General features: G+C 36.7%; 1 long non-coding RNA gene across 2 annotated transcripts in view; it reads right to left on the bottom strand.

Moving 5' to 3' along the window:
* Positions 1-16,852, bottom strand: part of LOC121074749 — a 42,331-nt gene extending 25,479 nt beyond the window's left edge. The window contains exons 1-2 of one of the 2 annotated variants that reach the window (XR_005822524.1): positions 16,651-16,852; positions 3,008-3,164 (exon numbers count right to left, since the gene is read on the bottom strand). This is a non-coding gene — a long non-coding RNA (uncharacterized LOC121074749). Of the gene's footprint in view, positions 1-3,007; positions 3,165-10,666; positions 10,751-16,650 lie in introns of those variants that run through there. The other variant, XR_005822523.1, reaches the window with a different exon arrangement.
* Positions 16,853-18,609: the final 1,757 nt, after the last annotated feature.

The raw sequence follows: 18,609 nt of genomic DNA, 5'->3' as shown, positions 1-18,609 counted from the left end.
TCTTAACTACCATTGACACTGCTGAAGCTTCCTTTCAGGGAGTGATAGATTTAGCAGGCAGCTCAAGAAAAAGAGAACAGCTCCTGTTTCCTCCCCTCATTCACCCTTGCACATCATACTGTTTGTGCTGCAATAAATGAAGAAGAGATTAAAATACCTCTTATTAATCTCACACCTTTCACAATTGATTTAATGTTTTACAAGATAGGGTAGTGATAGCTGATAACATGCTAGGTAACATGGAAGCTGACTTTTCCATTGCATTTAACACAATATTCTTTCAATAACAATCAACAACAGGCTAAAGAATAGTGTAAGCTATCAAAATTTTCCTTATTATAGTTTAACGTTTACTGTCACTGTTCAGGAGATACTATGTGCTGTTCAGAGTGATCTCCCCGGCAAGTATAGCTGGCACACAGGCTCGGGGACTGCAGTACTCTCCCACTTTCTTCCAAAACAGCCCCATTTTGCCAGTTGTGTGGCAGAGGAGCTACCAAGGAGTTGCCTTTCACACTAGAAGCATACTGCAGTCACATCTGTGCAGCCCAGAGAAGCAGTGAGTAGCAGCTACCTGCCATCGGTGCAGCCAGCAGAACAGTGGCCCTTCCAGGACAGCAGCTCAGAGGAGCTGCTCATGGGCTTCTGGATAGAAGTTGTAATGAGTGGAGCACAAGGGGTGCAAAGGAGTTACCCAACTAAAAGGCAATGTTGAGCTATCCGCTTCTTTAGAGCGGTGGTGCCTACGGAGAGATGCACCATGACAGAACCCAGAACCAGTAAACGGTAAAACGGTGGCCAGGAAAGGAAAACATTAATGATGTGCTCTTGAGGGCTGATCTCAAGATGAAGCAAAAATATTACCTTTTCAGGTAGCAAGAGAAACAGTTAAAAACTACAATTAAAAACCTACAATTGTAATGTAAATGTAAATGTAAATGTAAAACTACAATTGCAAGTAGAAGGGAAATAATAGAACAGAGACTACACAAACATAAACCATCCTTTTCTTGTATGTTCAGCAACTTCTTCCTCCTTTTCAATGCCTTGACAAGATCTACACCTCTGCTTTAGAGCTGAGAGCCTGAAATTGCCATCTAAACTGTTTCCAGCCAAACCTGCAAATGCTGTAGGACATGACAGGAAATGATGCATTGACTTTATCTAACGCATTGGTATTTATGGTCTGGTCTTTTGGAGTAGACATTATTTCAGCGTCTTTTTAAAAAGCAAGAGCTGTAGGAGTTGGTAATCTTGCTACTGAACAATATGAAGTGGCTAACACTGCAGGCATTCCAGAAGAATCAGCATTTTTGCCTTCTTTAGTGAAGATTTGAAAAACAAACAACAAAAAAAAAAAAAGAGAGGAACTTTACAACTGACAGCTGTCCTAGCTCTGCAGATTTCTTACAGTACAGTACCTATACCATGCCATGAATACTCAGAATGCATTATGGGTTTATTTTTGGCCTCTTTTTACATAAAAGAGTACTGTAAGTTAAGAGTTCTGGTATTGAGCTGCACTCCTGTTTGTACTGCACCTGTAGGTCCTACCTAAGATCTATCATGTTAGGCATTGTGATACCTAAATATGGGATATGGCTTAGACTGTCCTTGTTTACCTGAAGTCCAAACCGCCCTCACAAAGCATTGTAGGAGATTGTGAACTCAGATTTCCATGATCCAGCTCTTGTATACCAGTCACGGACTAAATTGTTTTTCTGAGCCTAAAGTATGGTCTTCCTCTAACGTAAGCCATTAGCTTGAATGTAATGTTTCAACAAGATTAGTCTCTTTACCTTACTCTCTGATGCTTTTTTTTTTTTTTTTTTAGAACATGTCAGAGAAAAGTGATGTACAATTACTGTTTGGTGAGGTGAGTATGCAGTGTTTCTTCAAAGAAATAATCAAAAGCACTCCTTCTTTCTCTACTACTGATTATGGCCAGATTTCAAGAAAGTAATGAAGCCTATCATAAGCAGTAATTTGTGCAAAGAGGACTGAAAGTTAAAAAACACAGTTTAGGACCTTTCTGAAAGTCCATTTCAGTTAGATTTTTCAGCTATAAGTACAAGGAAGCAGTAGTCTCTACATGCCCAAGCACTCTGTTGTATTGCCATTTCTCTTTTCACAAAGACCGTGATCTGTACCTGTGATTTCACCTCTCCTACAGATGTCAGCAGGCATCTGTAGAGTACATTCAGTATACACAAAAAAAAATATGGTTGGAATGTCATTCTATCCATCATTGCTGAACATTTTGTATTTTTATATTTAAATCCCTGAATGAGGATGGAGATTTGATAGTAAATAATTTCAACTGAAATTAAAAGAAGAGTTTTAGACCTCATGCTTCTATCCTAATATCAGAGTAGTCTACGATACAGTAACATACTTTGCCTTCAAAATTATACCATAGAATCATAGGCTGGTTTGGGTTATGCTCTGTAATCTCACAAATGCAGCCAAGTATTCCACGACCAGGACTGGCACCTTTCCAATCATGTCTGTTTCTCTAAAGATCTTAGGCTGTTTTGAAAGATATGTGTCAGTGTGCTAATAAACAGTTTTAGCATTTACTCAGGAACCATTATAACAACTGGGAACAAGAAGGAGAGGGAAGAAGACTTGCTCACAGACATATCAACACAGAGCGATTTGTCATTGTGTTTTTCATTGCAGCATACTGACATTACACCACAAATCACAAACTTAATAGAATGGATGTGTCAATATTCTGGATATAAAGTTTAGCACAAGGGAAATTATTATTATTATCAACATTGAATTAGTAGCTCCATATAGCGATTTAGTGTGATGGAAAAAATTCAGTCAACAGAATGAATAAGCACAAGAAAAAATAAAACTGAATATTGATGGCTTTGTATTCTAGTAGAGCCTTCAAGAGCATTTGTGCTTCTGTTAGAAGCAATCTAACAGAACCTAAGCCAGGTTTAGGATAAAAGGAGAGGAAAATAGATTTAGAAGATAATTAGAAAATGCTTACCAAGAGATAGAGGTCTCCATATAGAATCATAGCATAATTCAAGTGGGAATGGACTTCTGGGGGTCATTGGCTCTGCTCCATTCTCTCACTCAAACCAAGGCTAATGCCGAAGTTAAATCAGGTTACTCATGGTCACATCCAGTAGTATTTTGAATATCTGCAAGGAAAGAGATTTGTCAGACTTTGCCTGTTCCATCACTGACACCACCACCTCAATGTAGATTTAGTTGCTTGTTCATCCCATTGAATTGTTGGGTTCAGAATGGAAAGCAGCATTCAGGTGCTGCTGTAAACTTGAAACTCTTAATGATCAGACATTTCTCAAAATTCCAGTGTTAGAGTGAACAACGTAAGACTAAGAAATGCAACAGCTGGGCAGACAATCCTGTATTTTCACATTTAGCAGGAAAATAAAGCAAATTCTAGTCTTACAATGTTCAAAGAAAAACATAAGCAAACAAACATAAAACGCCTTGCTTAGTTGAATATTATTTTCCTAAAAACATTGCTCCAGAATTGCAAAAACATTTATTAAAAAATATATTATACCGTGAAAAAAGAAAAAGAAAATAAGGTTCAATAGAAAATCATTTAAATAGATAAGGTTATGCAAAAGAAGCAGTAAAATGCATTAAAAAAAAAAAAAAAAAAAAAAAAAGACTCCCTTTTACTGGTTAAATTTTTAAAGCTTAGATGGTACAAATAACTGAGTTTCAATAACAGTATATATCTTTCCTGTGTCTGATTAGCTGTTACTGTTATTTATAGCTCTGTGCATGTGATAGAAACATAGAGAAGACAACATGAATCTTTCTGCCTCTGTTGACAGGCCAGCTAATCCATTACTAAGTCTCCTCCATTCTTGTTTCACTTACCTGTAAACCAATAGTGTCAGTGCTGAATTATTTTTGATATTGTAATTACTGATGAATTGCAAAGGTTAAAAGTGTGATTTATGTTGTGATCAGCAGCACAGTGTTAGAGCACCAAGTGGTCTGTGCAAAATTATAACCATAAATACACTCGAGTCTTTGTTTTAGAACCTCTGCCAAACAGCTCTACATCTTTTTTTGTTTGTTTGTTTCATTCTGTCTCTTTTTCCTGTCTCTGATTCTGCAGTAAAAGAAATGCAAATAATTTGCTGATAAAGATTGTAAGCTCTCTGGTTTTGATGACTTGTTGAGGAAAAATATGTTACTCTGTTTCACTGGAGGCTCCTGAAATGCTGCTTCAACCACTGGAGGAAACCTTTAGTGGTGAAGCATACATTAAGTTTCTCATTTGATAGAGGCTACAGTTTATAAAATTCCTGCTATAATTCACTACAGCTCAGTAACATTGGACATCTCTACTAGTGTGAAAAATATTTAGCAACTAAAAGAATTATTTACCTGAACTGGAATAAAAAGTGTCCCTATCTACAAGTCTTTGCTTGGCTCATGTAGGTATCAGGCTTTCAGATGATATGTACAACAAAAGAGAATGGCCCATTTGCCATATACAAGATCATTGCTTTGTAAGAAAGCATTCCTAAATAGTTTTCTGTTCCTCAGAAAAAAAAAAAATGTTACAAATCCTGAATATTATCCTATCAATATTTCCCCTTTTTTTGTGTCTGCGTGTGCTTCAGGTTTGGAACCAATAAGTTCAAAAATAAACAGGCTAATCCTGCCGATCTGAACCTTCAGCCTCAAGGAATAACAGTCAGAAAAAATGTCCTGTCTCAGTGTGTCTCTCACTCCATGTTGCACAACAGAGGTGAAATTCAAATGCGCTTTTCTGACTGCACCAAAGCACATATCTCTGGCCAATTCCTCTGTGATGCAGTATCAGAGAACTGTGTGGCCTCAGTGTGCAGAGTACAACTGTTGACAAAAGAGTTGGAGAAAAGCACACCAGCAATTTCTAGTCCCTTTCCTTCCCAAACATGTGCTAGTTAAAATTTGAACAGGTAGCATAGGATAAAAACATTGTGAAGAAAAAAATGCAAAACTAGTACTTTGCATAACCTGGATGACAAAGGTGTAGCAAAATGTTTCATTAGGAGGTCTTTGCAGAATTAGAATGACCTCAAGTCCCAGACTGTATAATTCCTGAATCTGCTATTAAAGGACACTTTTAATAGTCTAATCCCCATGATGCTGAAAGTCAGGATTTCCTGTAGTGAAAAGCACAGCAAGCGACAGGCATAGCGCCAAGCATGACTCCGAGGGGCTAGGAGAGTGGAATTTCTAAAGCCCTGGCTAAAATCTTAAAGAAATCTCTCTCCTGATATTTGCATTCTTTCATCTTGCTGAAATATATATTTGACTTTCCTGGAGTAATTTAATGAAGAAACAACCTCTACTGGAGAGTTACCCAAAGGGTAACATTTGTTAGCATGGTACTGTTTTAATTGGTTACACAGAGATTTTGTACTTCAACAGCTCCTGTACAAAAGGTAGAATTGATGACAAACGAATAAATTCAAACTAAACAAACATCTGGTTCTCTGTTTGCACTTTCTAGTCACAGAGCAGTGCCTCATTTTGGTAAGCCTTCTTGCTGGATAGAGTTCAAGAACATTTGACAAAGGATGGTGGCATGTCTATTTTCACATGCGTTGAATGCCTCAACTGATTTCAGAAGAATGCTTGTGGAATAACCCATTGGTTATAGAAAGTTGCCCAAGCAGAGGATTTTCACATCCCTTCTCTGAGGAGTGCCAGTATTTCCCAAGACAGCATTCCAACAGTTGTCAGTGAACATCTCTGGGACTCCCACTTACATTAATGAAACTGCACAGCATGAGCAAAAAGCCTTTTTCATCCTATTCAACATTTCTTCCAAGAGACTGAAAATATTGTGTTCACTTTGGAGCAGTGTTTCATTCTGGGGATTCATTAGAGACACGACTAATAATTATTATCCTGTCCGTATTAAAGAGAATATTTTAGGTAAAGGGAAAGATTATAAGCACTTCTCAAAGTTACATCCAAATGAATTTAGTTTGATTTAGCAATTGATTTCATTTCAATTCACTGGAAATTTAGCAAGCTGCCATTTGGTTGTCATTTATGTTTTATTTTCTTTTGTTTTTATTTATTATTACAGGAGTTGTGAAAACAGTAGCTGAAAGAAAATATGTGAAAAGCAATGTTTTACAAATATTCATTTTCAGTTGTAAATCCTTCTCACTCTAAAAGAGGTAACTTCTGTTCTCTTTTGCTATGAAATAAGGATGCTGATCATCAGAATGTGGTGTTGTTACATTAACAAATTACTATTTCTCTTCTGGATGGTGATGATTTGTGAGAAGGATGCCCAGTAAGTTACACAGAGGATAAGAGACCTCTTTTCCCAGCCTAGGGTCAGGTTGAGTCCAATTTAACATTTTCTCTATTTCTATTATTACAGAGATTTCCTAGGGAAAAGAAGTGCATACACTAGCTGTTATCTGCTCAGTTACACAAATATCTGAGATCAGACATAATGGAGGTATCTCTGGTGGTATGATTTCTCTACCAGAAGAAACAGAAATTTGAATTACACAAGTATCCATGGTTTAAATGTAATTTTATTTATAGGAACTTCCTCATATGTAGGCCCAGTAAAATAACACAATTTAAAAAGTGAACAATGGTGGTTTTTTTTTTCTAAGTTGCTTCTTCAACTGCATTGATCAGCAATTCATTATTTTGTTTAAAATTCAATATTGACAAAATTGTAACGTATCAGCCTTATTCTGAAATCAATTCCATAATCATAGCCATGCCCTATTATGAAGTAATGGCAATGTTAATTTTATTCTGCCAAATGTAAATTGACTGATTTATCACATCATTCTACAGATCCTTCAATTTGTTTCCAAAATAAAAGGAACAAAAAAAGAAAGCCCACTCTAATGACTACAGTTTTTGTTTTAAATATCACTGAGAACAGACAATCAATCCATATGAACTGTAACATATAACTTTAAGAAAAGAGTCAAAAAACAATGTCAATCACTCTGGTCTCTCCAACTTCAGCCTTACTCATGGCTTCTGACATTGATTTTTTTTTTTTTTTTTATGTCAAGTGAGAATCTAGCCTTCAATTTCTGTTTCATTTCAGGTAGTGATTTCATAATTGTGATGCAGAAAACATAATAAAATAATGGAATAATTATAATGAGTAACAGAAGACATAAGATTCTGTTCCTGATTCAAGATCAACTTGACATCTTGACAGCATGGTCTCTCTCTATATAATCTCTCTTTCTTTATGAGAATAGGATGTCATATGAAGACATTTTAGGAATTCTTTGAGATTTAACCAAAAAAAGCTTGTAAAGCAGCCTCAGATTTCTAAGTGTAGCTTGGGTATTCAGGGAGATTGTCATCATCATCCTCTCATTGAAACTTCTGTAGACCAAATATCATTCTTAGCAGTTCCCAGTAACCTGATGGCACAGGCTTAACCAATTGGAACTAAGTTAGCAAACCCAAAGCATGAACAAAACAGACTTTGGTTGAATCAGAGGCATTTGCCAAAACAAGAGAAAAAAAAAGAAAACAAAGCACAATTACCAAAGCAGCCAGTCACATAACTGATTTAAATGGTTTACAGCCAGCTGGAAGTGTGGCATAGATAAGGCTTTGCCATGCTGAACCAGTTTGCACTCAGTTGTTCCTAAAACCTGCCAGTTATAAATCCTTTACGCAACACAGATCCCCAGCACTTGAAATATCAGGAAAACTCCTTCGGCTATGAGCAGCAAGCTGTTCCAGTCATTTTCACCAACCACCTGTCACAGACGTGATTCCACCCGCAAAGTGGTATACAGCATTGGCATTTAGAAAAAAGTACTTTGCCTCAATTAAGTTCTAGAAATAAACCATGTTTTTTCCTGTTTACAAAACACTTCTCCTGCTCCAAATTTCAGCAATTGTTAATTGCTGTTGTGAATAATCTTTTACAGGCCATTTTCATATTCTGTAAATCTGTCTCTTATCCCTACTGATTGCATATCTACTTTATTGTGAACAGAAGAAGCTAATAATATTACGTCTGCTAAAGTAGTTGAGATGCATAAAAAAAGACCAGCCACTAATGTTTTGTATTATTTAGCTTTTTAAGGTTTTGACTGTTGGTGTTATGCAAAGTACAATCATTATAGTCATTGCTTCGGTAGCTGCTAAATTTTCACAAGGACATGCTACTTGGCCTGGAGCACCTCTAAATAATGATAAAAAAAAAAATCAAAATAAAAGTATTTGGCATATAATTACATAAGATGCACTGTAAGCTAGCCTCAAGTGATAACATACATTAAACTTAAACAAGACCCTAGATTCTTGGCAGAAGCCTCAGGGATTCATGTGATGTGAAAAACAAGCACAAGGGCAATTATAAAAATGCTGCAAGAACTACTTATTTGGTTATAATGTTGGCCGTGTGTAACTGTAAAATGTACTTTGTAGTAAATTGCTTTTGCACACCGCTGCCTCAGTGGTTATATGTTCCATACTTTGTGTTGTTTCACTTTTTATTTTTTTTTCCCATGATAGCTTTCTGACAGAAGGCATACCCAGTCTGAAAATTTTCATACCAGTATGAAAATACATAATCCATGATCCAATATGCAGGAAAACTTTAGAACAGCTCGGGAAAACCTGACTTTGACATCTTTGAACCACAACTAAACACACGGGACTGTGAACACTGAGTAGTTATTTTTAGAAAACTTTTTGCAGTGGATATGTTCAGCAGTTTTGCAAGACCTTTGTTTTAACACTGGAGCATTCTTTGCTCTGGACTCTGAAAATAAGAGACACAGCAAAGAAATATACTATATGTTTAAAATGTGCAAGTAAGGACAGCAAAAAGCAACAAATTAAAAGTATCATGCAAAAAAATATCCAAACAAAATTACTAATAAAAGGAAAGAAAAGCAGAAATAAAACTGGATGTTCTTTTTTCAGAACATAACCCCAGCACCTGCATTTCTCTGATATCTTTCCAAAAGCTGCTTTCTAGCAAATTTATCAAAAATAAATATTTTTTTTAAAAAAAAGGAGCACTTTTTTTTTCTTTCTAGATTTTCCTAGAGCTTCTGTGCATTAGCAATTGGACAAAAAGAACTGATGTGACTGGTCAATGGGTACACTCACTGACTGCTCCTCATATCCTGAAGCTCTCCTTGCAGCCTCCTCCCTACCTCTTTCCCTCCTCAGATATTTGAGTTCTCTTCAAAAATGACTGACCTTACCAGAGGTTTTAAGAGAGGAAACCTTTGCACTATCTGCATTTGCTCTCTACTTGTATATTGTTCCTGTGATGGAGATCCAATTTAGTTTTAAAAGCAGTAAATCCATTATTATATGCCAATAGTATCTGAAACGTGGCAGGAGACAACCTGGTGAGATTTATGGCAAGCAGATGAGAAAATTTCCTATGAAGCTGACTCTATTTTATAATATCTCCAGAAGTTAGAGCTCATCCGCTAATCTACAGTAATTGACTAAATGAATAATTCTGTCTCCATGGTGCCCTGCAGGCCAAAATTTGCCCTTCAAGGGTAGTCTTTTCTTAGGGCAAAGGGGAGCATGGCTGGTGTACATACAGACAGTTCATGCCCTAACTTAATCCTTTTGTGAGTGGTGCCTTACTGAGTGACACTTTAAGTGCACAACAATTCCTCTTATTCTTGCAAATGATGAATTCAAATGATCCGAGGTATTTTATGCAAAAGCTATGATGTTGTCTGCAATTAAAGAGCCCATTTATTTCCATATTCATTTGTTTTGACCTTACTTGAAAATCACTTCATTAAAAAAAAAATAAATAAATAAAGGGAGGTAAATGCTGTTTATCGTACAGTGCTCTGGGAAGTTAGACAGAAATATGAAGTTGAAGATAACTTTCCTCTTTGGTTTGTTTGCTAACACACATACCAGCAGTCTCAAACTGTGTCATGAGTCACTGAATGGCCTACAGCACATCTACATGATGAATTTACTGCTCACTGCTGGACTGAACTTAAGCCTTTTCATAATACCTGGAGTCTTTCCATCAGCTTTGATGGGAATGGACAAGGTCTATACCACTCATTTCCAACCATGCTATTCTGACTGAAAAAAAAAATAATTAAAATAAAATAAAATAAAATAAAATAAAATAAAAGTTACCTTTCTACCAGGTCAAGTGATCATGACTAGATAGTAGGTGGAAAGACTTGCTGTTGACCAGCTTATTTGCTTCTGTCAACAAGGGAATTATTCACTTCACTCATAAGAGAGAAGCAGCAATATATTTATTGAAGAAAATAGAGATTTAGCAGGGCTTAATCATGAATAAGACAGTGACTTAATAAAGCTCTAATGGTAAATGCAACATTAAGCAGATTCGTGATGGCTAGGTCTCTTGATTATTTACTGCATGGAGGACAGGGTCAGACTAAAAGCATCAGGGAGACCCTCACACTGAGTCATGAGGTTCAGAACAGAGTTCCTTTTGTCATCCAAACTCCAAGGAGTCTAGATATGACTGTATCCTATCTCAATCCCAGACTTAACAGTTTGTGCCTAAAGGATTATATACACAATCACTCCTTTATATCGCTTAGCTAAAATTACAAAGTTTCAGCATGCATAGCAAATTACTTGCACAGTTTCAACAAGCTAGCTTTTAGTCACTTACTGCGTATCTGTCACAGGTAGAGGAATCTCTCGATAACGAGGAGTAACCCTGAGACACATCCCTGCTCAAGGGGAAGATCCTGACACGCAGCCCACTATAGTACAAGAGAACTTAATGGGCTCTGGGCTGTCCCCTATTTATGGGGTAAGATGATTGACAACTACTCGTATTTGTGTACTGCCTTGTTTGGTTGGTGCGTGCTCTATTAGCCCTTGGATTTATCTCCCCCGAATCCACCTTGAGCCCAATTTGGCTATCACAACCAGATGCTTTCAGCTGGCTGCCAAACGATCAGCTCTGATCTTTATCACCCAAGCAGGGTTATGAGTGAAGGAGCTGGCTGGGGGGGGCACGGGGGAGTACACCACCACAGCTTCTAACAGCAAGCAAGCAAGCAATGACAGTGTGAATAAGATTGATTAACTGAAGAAATTTGGTAACTGAGGCAAAAAGCATTTCAGGAGAACAGAATTTTGTTGCCAGAAATATAGCAGTTGAAGTTACTGAAGCTGACGTTAGTCCTTATGGTGCATTCAGATAGCCTTTTGAAGGGTTAATGTTAGCATTCTGTATTTCTGATATTAAAGTTCTTCCAAAGTCGTAAAGCGTAATGTACCAAAACAGCAGCCCTTAGTAATTCGCAGTGATATTTCTATAGAGGTTGGAGTCCATCACTTACAAGTCTTGGAACAATGCACCCAAGGATCAAACATTTCAGCTAGGTACTAGCACTGCCTCATCTTAACTTAACAAAAAAGAATAATCATAAAAAAGAATAAAGAATCATGAAACTGAGAGTCTTAAAAAAAAAAAAAAAAGAGAGAGAGAGAGAAGGGAATCTGAATTGTTTGACAAAATTGTGTGAAGATGATTTTCTCTGAGATCCCTAAAGATGGCAGCTTTGGAAGAAAATATCCTAAATCAGCCCTGAAAGCAGTGGATATCACCTAGAAAACCTATCACAAAGTTGTAGATCAATATTTTAAACTCAATTTGGCAGAGAGATTAGTGTGCAACAAAAACGTACAGTGGTTGGCCACATGTATTACTGCATTGCTAGCACTCAGATGACACCCCGACAATATGCCATGAAAGACACAAATCTGAATAGGGTGGTACAGATTGTGTGGATGCCTACACGAGTGTTAAAATGACAGCCCCACAGAGATTCACTGGTCATCAGCTATGCCTAAGCTGTGTGGTCCTAAGGCATTTCCACCGAAGTCTGAGTGATAACTCATGTCAGAATAAGCCCAGGAGATTATTCGGGGGGAGAGGGGTGGGAACACAAAAATCACAGTGCTCTACAACCATAAAGTGCATCCTAGAGTTCAGCTGTTCTGCAGGCCAGTCTCTGGCACTACTGAATTGAGCATGATGTAAACACAATCTTTCCCTAACATTAAAAGGAGCCCATAGGCAAATACTGCTCTGTGAACCAGCCAGTGAAAATTGGTCTGCAGTGCAAGTCCACAGGACTGTGGGAAATACAGGCTCTGTTATTATGAGCAACCACAGAGAGGATGCCAGCAGTCCTGTTCAGAATATGTTCTTTTCTTTCCTTTTCTTTTTCTTTTCTACTGGAACTTAGTTGGAAAATACCCTAAATGTTATGTAGGGCACATGTTTTCCTGCTCCAGCAACTATTCATCCCTTTCCTACAATTATAAATGTTAGCAATAAGGTAGCACATTTATTTCCTACAAGGCACTAGTTACTCATAAAACCACGCTGCCGCTGCATTAACTGGGGATGACTGAAGGCACAGTCATCGCATTAATACTTTACCATCGACAAGCTTTGATCCTCAGCAGCTGCAGTTCGCCATGGACCTGCCCATCTCTCTGGGCAGATGCCAATTTATTCCAGCTGGATCCATGCCTACAGGCTAAAAACACCTAAGCTCAAGTCTAATGCACTTTCAATGGTTCCCTTGAGAGTATGCTTACTGACACAAACTAGTTTTAAACTAACTCATCTCCTGAGAGAAGGATAGGCAGAATGCACCATTTTCCCTGTTGGCTATTTAACCAGATATTTTTTCTGGCATCCAAACTGAATTTCCAGTCAGTCAGCTACAGGCTGTCACCATCATATCGCTAAATACTCGCATTTTATTTAGACTTGGTTCAATTACACATAGCAGACTTGATGTCCTGTTTCTGGATTGCAGTACAAGCATAGTGAGATCTGCTTACAAACGTTGGAAAATTTGACTGCATATATTCCCCAACTTATCTGAAAAGCTTGGGGGCCTATGGGGAAAACTCTGTGAAATTTTACAAAACGTTGTAACCTTCCTCGGGCTCAATTGCTGTAATTCACCCTTAGCTATTAACTCCCTGGAATTGGAGTAGCAAGCAGGCACACTCTATTTATATTTAATCCACCAGCTCCTGAATGTTGATATGTGACAGCAAATCAAATGTAAATGCAAAGTAATATGTAATCTTTGTAAGCTAAGGAATATTATCAACTGACATACATTACCATGTGAAATAACTAAATCAAGCACTATTCCTTCCAAATGAACAGAGATAAGTGCACTGCACTGAATTTAAAAGGTCTAGCAGCTCAGCAAAGACTCTGTTAATGAGTCAGAAGGCTTATCCAAGGGGATATTGAAATAACCCATCTCAGCAGCCTAGGGTTTCTTTTATTTATTTCATTCATTACTTTGTTTACTAACTCTAAAAGCCACTGCACTGCAAGTTGGCCATGAAGAAATCAAAGACTGATTAACGGAGAAAATGAAAGGAAAACATCTAATCTGATTAACAGGAAGATAAACATAATCCCTCTTTGTTTTAACAAACTGCCTTGAGTTGAAATGAGACTCAGAAATCCTGACTAGCACTGCTCTCGTATTTTAATATACCCATCTTGAATCTTGCCTCTAATTCTGTGGTAGAATTCTTCAAAGGTGTTACTATTCATGTATTATTTTTACATCTTTCTGTTAGTGGTTACAACAACTCGATTCTCCATTGCTAAAGAGAAAGTAACAAAAAGATGCCCTAGCAGCTCTGAAAAGAGAATTTTAAAATGTCATGCTTTTCAAAAAGCCCACAATCTCACACATTTTGTGATGGTTTCATGCAGTGATGGAAACTTGTGGTGATGCTTATAGTAGGTCAAGGCAAGAGATCTGACTGTGCGTGTTCTGTACAAAACCTATTTGCTTGGTCACAAAATTACTAATGGTCGGGCTTTCATTTAACAAAATCAGTGTCTGCACCAATATCTGAGTTTCTAGGCTTCTTCAGAAATTAATTCTACTGGCTGAGTAAATGCCGCACAAAATACAGTTCTTTCTCCTTCAGCCTTTTTAAAATAGCTGAATTTGCTAACATTCGGATACTTCTATCTGGGTGCAACTTTAGAACTTCATTCTGCACAGAGTTGGTTAGCACTACAAGATTAAGGGTGAAATAAAGTGCTATAACATAATCGTTGCCTTTTTATGGAGTGTTAGCAGTTAAAGCATACTCCAATATAAAAATTGTACCCAGGTTCTAATTCTCTTTTTTTTTTTATTCTTCTTTTTTTTTTTTTCTTGCAAATGAAATGACAACCAGACCATTCAGTAACTGCATGAACACCAAAATACTTTCTTTATCTCAATTTAGACATCCTGAAAAGAGTTAAAAGGATATTCATTTGGTCTGTGGCAAATACAACTGAAACAATATAGCTGTACTCATACTGCTGTATGAGACCCAGAGACAGAACATTCAGAAGATCTAATCTGTTAACTCATTCAGAGCATAAACACCAAGAAACTCAGAAATGTCACAGCTTGGTGGTGCGTTTGTGCACTATGAGAAAGAAAAAGAGATGTCTTTAGGACTTTATTAGCAAAATTTAAATACCTCAATACTTTCATTAGCAATGACAGTGTCAGTGATTTCTAAGAATTAAATTTAGGTGTTTTTAAAACTTCACAAATCCAGCTTTTAAGCCATGGATGCTTTTGAATATGCTGTCTGAATCATCTATATTTTTCAAACCATTGCACCGTCTGCTTGCTGTAATCAAGGGCTTCACAGAGAAGCTTATCTTTAACTATGAATCAGCAAAAAGCTTGTTAATAATTAGTGACTTATAAGACATAACACTTGTACTCAATAATGCTAATTTGATGGATTCATGAACAGCTTCTTAAGTAATATCATTATTTATTGTCAAAGTAGAGGTGAGTTTAAGCAAACCAGCTGCATATATTCTCTGCTTTGCATGCTGCTTTCAGAGAGGAACACAAAAAAAATCAAGAAATTTGGCATAACTCACATTATCAGGATAGATTTACCAATCACAGCAAACTGAATTATACCTATGGATGGAATGGGTGCTTTGGTATTATTAACAAACAAATTCAATATTTAATATAAAGTCAACCTAAAGGAGAGAAATATTTTTGCAATATAAGCAGAACAGTGTAGCATGCAAAGGTACAATTGCTTTGAAAAATTGTTTTTCATGAAAGTGTTGTTCATAAATAGTACTGTGTCTAGGGTGAATTAGACCTTTCTCATTAAATTTGACACATGAAAGTGTTGTAAACGATTCAATTAATTCAAAAATTATTTTCAAGGAAAAGATGTATGCTTCTCTGCCATTTAACTAATAATGAAGTCAGCGTGATGTTGCATTTAAACATGGAAAACCTTGTGCTGGAAAGATCCAGATAGCATGGTAAGAGTTGTTTTGGCGGGAGCCTGCATCATTTCGGGTTGCAGCCAGATCTTGCAAACAAAAATTCCAGCTAGCACATCAAATGACCTGTCACTTTCTAATGATAGACTATTTTACCTCACAAAAATCAGTGCAAAATGAAAGACTTTCCCTTCTTACTGTGAATTTCTCTTTTTCTTCCTCAGCAGAAATCTCGCTAGCTACCTATTAAGCTCCAGTTGTGACCATTGCCCTACCTAATGCTTGCTGTCAAGGTTGAATGAGTGCTTGTGGTTGAGTCCTCTGGTGTTCTAACCTCTGCTAGTGTTGTGTTTCTTTTTGTTTTTCTGTTTTTCCTGTTTTTCTTTAAGCATTCATGTTTGATTCAATGTAATTGACAGAGCTGTGAATCATTTTTAATATCACACACCCATTATATATTTTTATACATATTCATTTCTAAGAGGCAATATGCTAATTGAGGACATTAAGGGATGCAGAAAGTGGTTACCTTGAATGAATCTGCACTGAAGGTGTTCTTCAGCATGGATTTTACCAGGCTGACTGGTTTCCTTGCTTGAGGCTTACTTGTTTGTAAAAAGCCTTCCTTTTGCTTTGTGGGAGTCTAAAATTCTGAAAACATTCAATTATAAAAGCTGCCAGTGTGAGAATAGGGTTGGAAGAAATCTGCCCTGGCTGAATTATAAAAAGCATGGGACAAAACCTACAGGCTTTATTCAAAATCAGAATCACTGAAATTCTGCTCTTAATGACAGTGACCTCAAGATTTGACCCCATACTTCTGTACAGTAGATTTCACCCTTAGTCCTGCCTGAAAACAAAACTTTGTATTTTGAATCTGGTACAAGCTCAGAATCATCTCTTTGAACAAAATCACAAGAACTACTGAAAAGTCTTTTTTTCTGACTGATTACAAACCTGGAATCCAGATGACAACCTTATGGCAAGAGGCAACCAGCTGCACCCATGGGTCCAGCTTCCCTTCTTTCAGCAACACAAATTTAGACTGATGTTTGAGGCCTGATGTAAATGGTGCCCATCGCATCTCAGGACTTTTATCAGTGATTAAACCAATTCCAGGGCCAAATGAATAAAACTTTAATATCTAGAGAAAATTATAAAATCGGGAAACCTGCTAGGTAACAGTGTTTCTTCCATCTCCAAGTCATGCACAGTTTTATGTGGATGCCAGCCAAACAGCAAACATCTGCATAGCTACAAATTCAGATCCCTCTAGCCTAGGTGGAGAGCTTTTGTTAGAAAGTTGCAAGGAAGTAGGATGCACTTACTCATTTAGATTCTTGTTATCTCCAGACCACCACAGCTCAGTATAATTTAGTACAATTTTGTAACTTCTGCCCAAGTAAGACCCTGCAATGAGATTACAGGAGAACTGAAGGTCAGTTCTGAAGGGTATCATCAGAAGCAAATGCAAGGTCTACCTGCACTATATTTATCTCTAGTAAATGTTGTGCAACAAATAGGATAAAGCTGGAGGTATATAGTGGGCAGAGAGATAACATTGAAAGCAAAATGTTTGCTAGTTAGTGTACAGGCCAGGGAAAATCTTGCCAGCTTGCACTAGGCAGACCTAGAGCACTGGGACTCGGTACAGTCACCATTCTGCTAGCTGTTGCCTGAACATGGATTTTTTTTTTTTTTTTAAGATTAAAATAATGTTTAAAGTAGGTTTTTTGTTTGTTTGTTTGTATGTTGTTGTTGCTGTTTTTTGTGGCAGAGGATGAATGGTTGCATTTGAAAACATATGGGAGAAAAAGCAAAGGAAAACAAAGCAAAGCAAAACAAAACCAAGCAACCAGCCAAACAAACAAAAGCCGGCAACCTTACAAGACGTTTAGTAGAATAAATGCTATTTGAACTAGGGATTTCACTTCAGCTGTCCAGCCAAGGATCTCCAGACCTGTACTAGGAAACAGAGTATTCCAAGTATATTAACAAATATTTCTGCTGCAAAACAGGTCTTAACTGTAAGTGTAAACTAAATGCTAAATTATAATGGAATTTCTATGTAACCTTGTGCTCTTACTCATATTTTCTCATGAAACACATTTTACATTGAATACCATTGTGATTTACTTATGACTCACTATGAAGCAAGTTCCCACTCCTTTTTGCAGTTAATTTATCACATAACTCTTATCTTACAGAATAACCAAGGAAAAGTCACTGAGTTATAAATTACATGTTCATTTAATCTTGTAAATTATTCAGAACTGATTTTACTTCAAACAATAAGGGAAAAGCAGTATGTTCAGCAGTTTATAATCTCACAAAAATACCCCTTATAAAATAGACATAACTCTGAACGTGTTTATATACTTATAATAATTAATATTCTTAGCCTCCTAACAACTCTCTCCCCAGAAGAAAAGAGAAAAGAAAACAACAAAGGAAATATTCCCAAGGCACAATATTTCTTTTGTTTTTGAACTCTCAATTTGCATACTCATGTTCAATGAGTAACATCTACTGACATCTCCACAGCTACCTTTTCACAGCAAAACAGCATCTTCCTCTGAAGGTCAGAAGCCACCACCTTGTACATTGTCAAATGATGTATTCTAATCAAAGAATTCCAAACTGTGACACATTTCTTAACTGGAAAATATTTCCAGTTCCTATTTTGAAAGTAATGAAAGAATTCTAACACTTACATCAAAAACACCTGTTCCTAAGGGCACAGAAAATTTAATATCAAATACTAGGAAAAGTTTTTGAGCACCTTACACTTTTTACCAGTATTCATTGACTAATTCAAATGTTCTTTTAGCAGCCAATCATTGTCAGCCTGTTTGCTGTTTGATAATCCATGAAAAATTAGTTCTTCATTTGAACTCACTTTCCTTAGATAGCTACCTACACTATGAAAACAAGAATCACAGTTATTGTTTTTAAACTTTGTTAAATGAAAGATCTACCACTCTGAAACAAAACAGATAGGAAAAATTAATTTATTTTTTTTTTCCTATCAGTAAGACAAACTATTGGATGCAATTTCCAGCAGCTACAACTATTATAGCTATTTTAATAATGCACATATTTATTAACTACTGTAATATCCTGTGGTGTTCACAATTATGTTCACTGTGGATAGTCTGTTGACTCTGCTGTACCACTGACATTATTTCTATCTTTCCAATGAAAAACATGACTGAGGACAGCCAGATAGTAAATAATGTTACATTTAGAAAAAATATATATTTTGTAATTTAGACTTCTTCTATATT

Source organism: Cygnus olor, chromosome 9, assembly GCF_009769625.2.
Source record: "Cygnus olor isolate bCygOlo1 chromosome 9, bCygOlo1.pri.v2, whole genome shotgun sequence".
Classification (NCBI taxonomy): domain Eukaryota; kingdom Metazoa; phylum Chordata; class Aves; order Anseriformes; family Anatidae; genus Cygnus; species Cygnus olor.
This window is presented reverse-complemented; position numbering and strand designations above follow the sequence as displayed.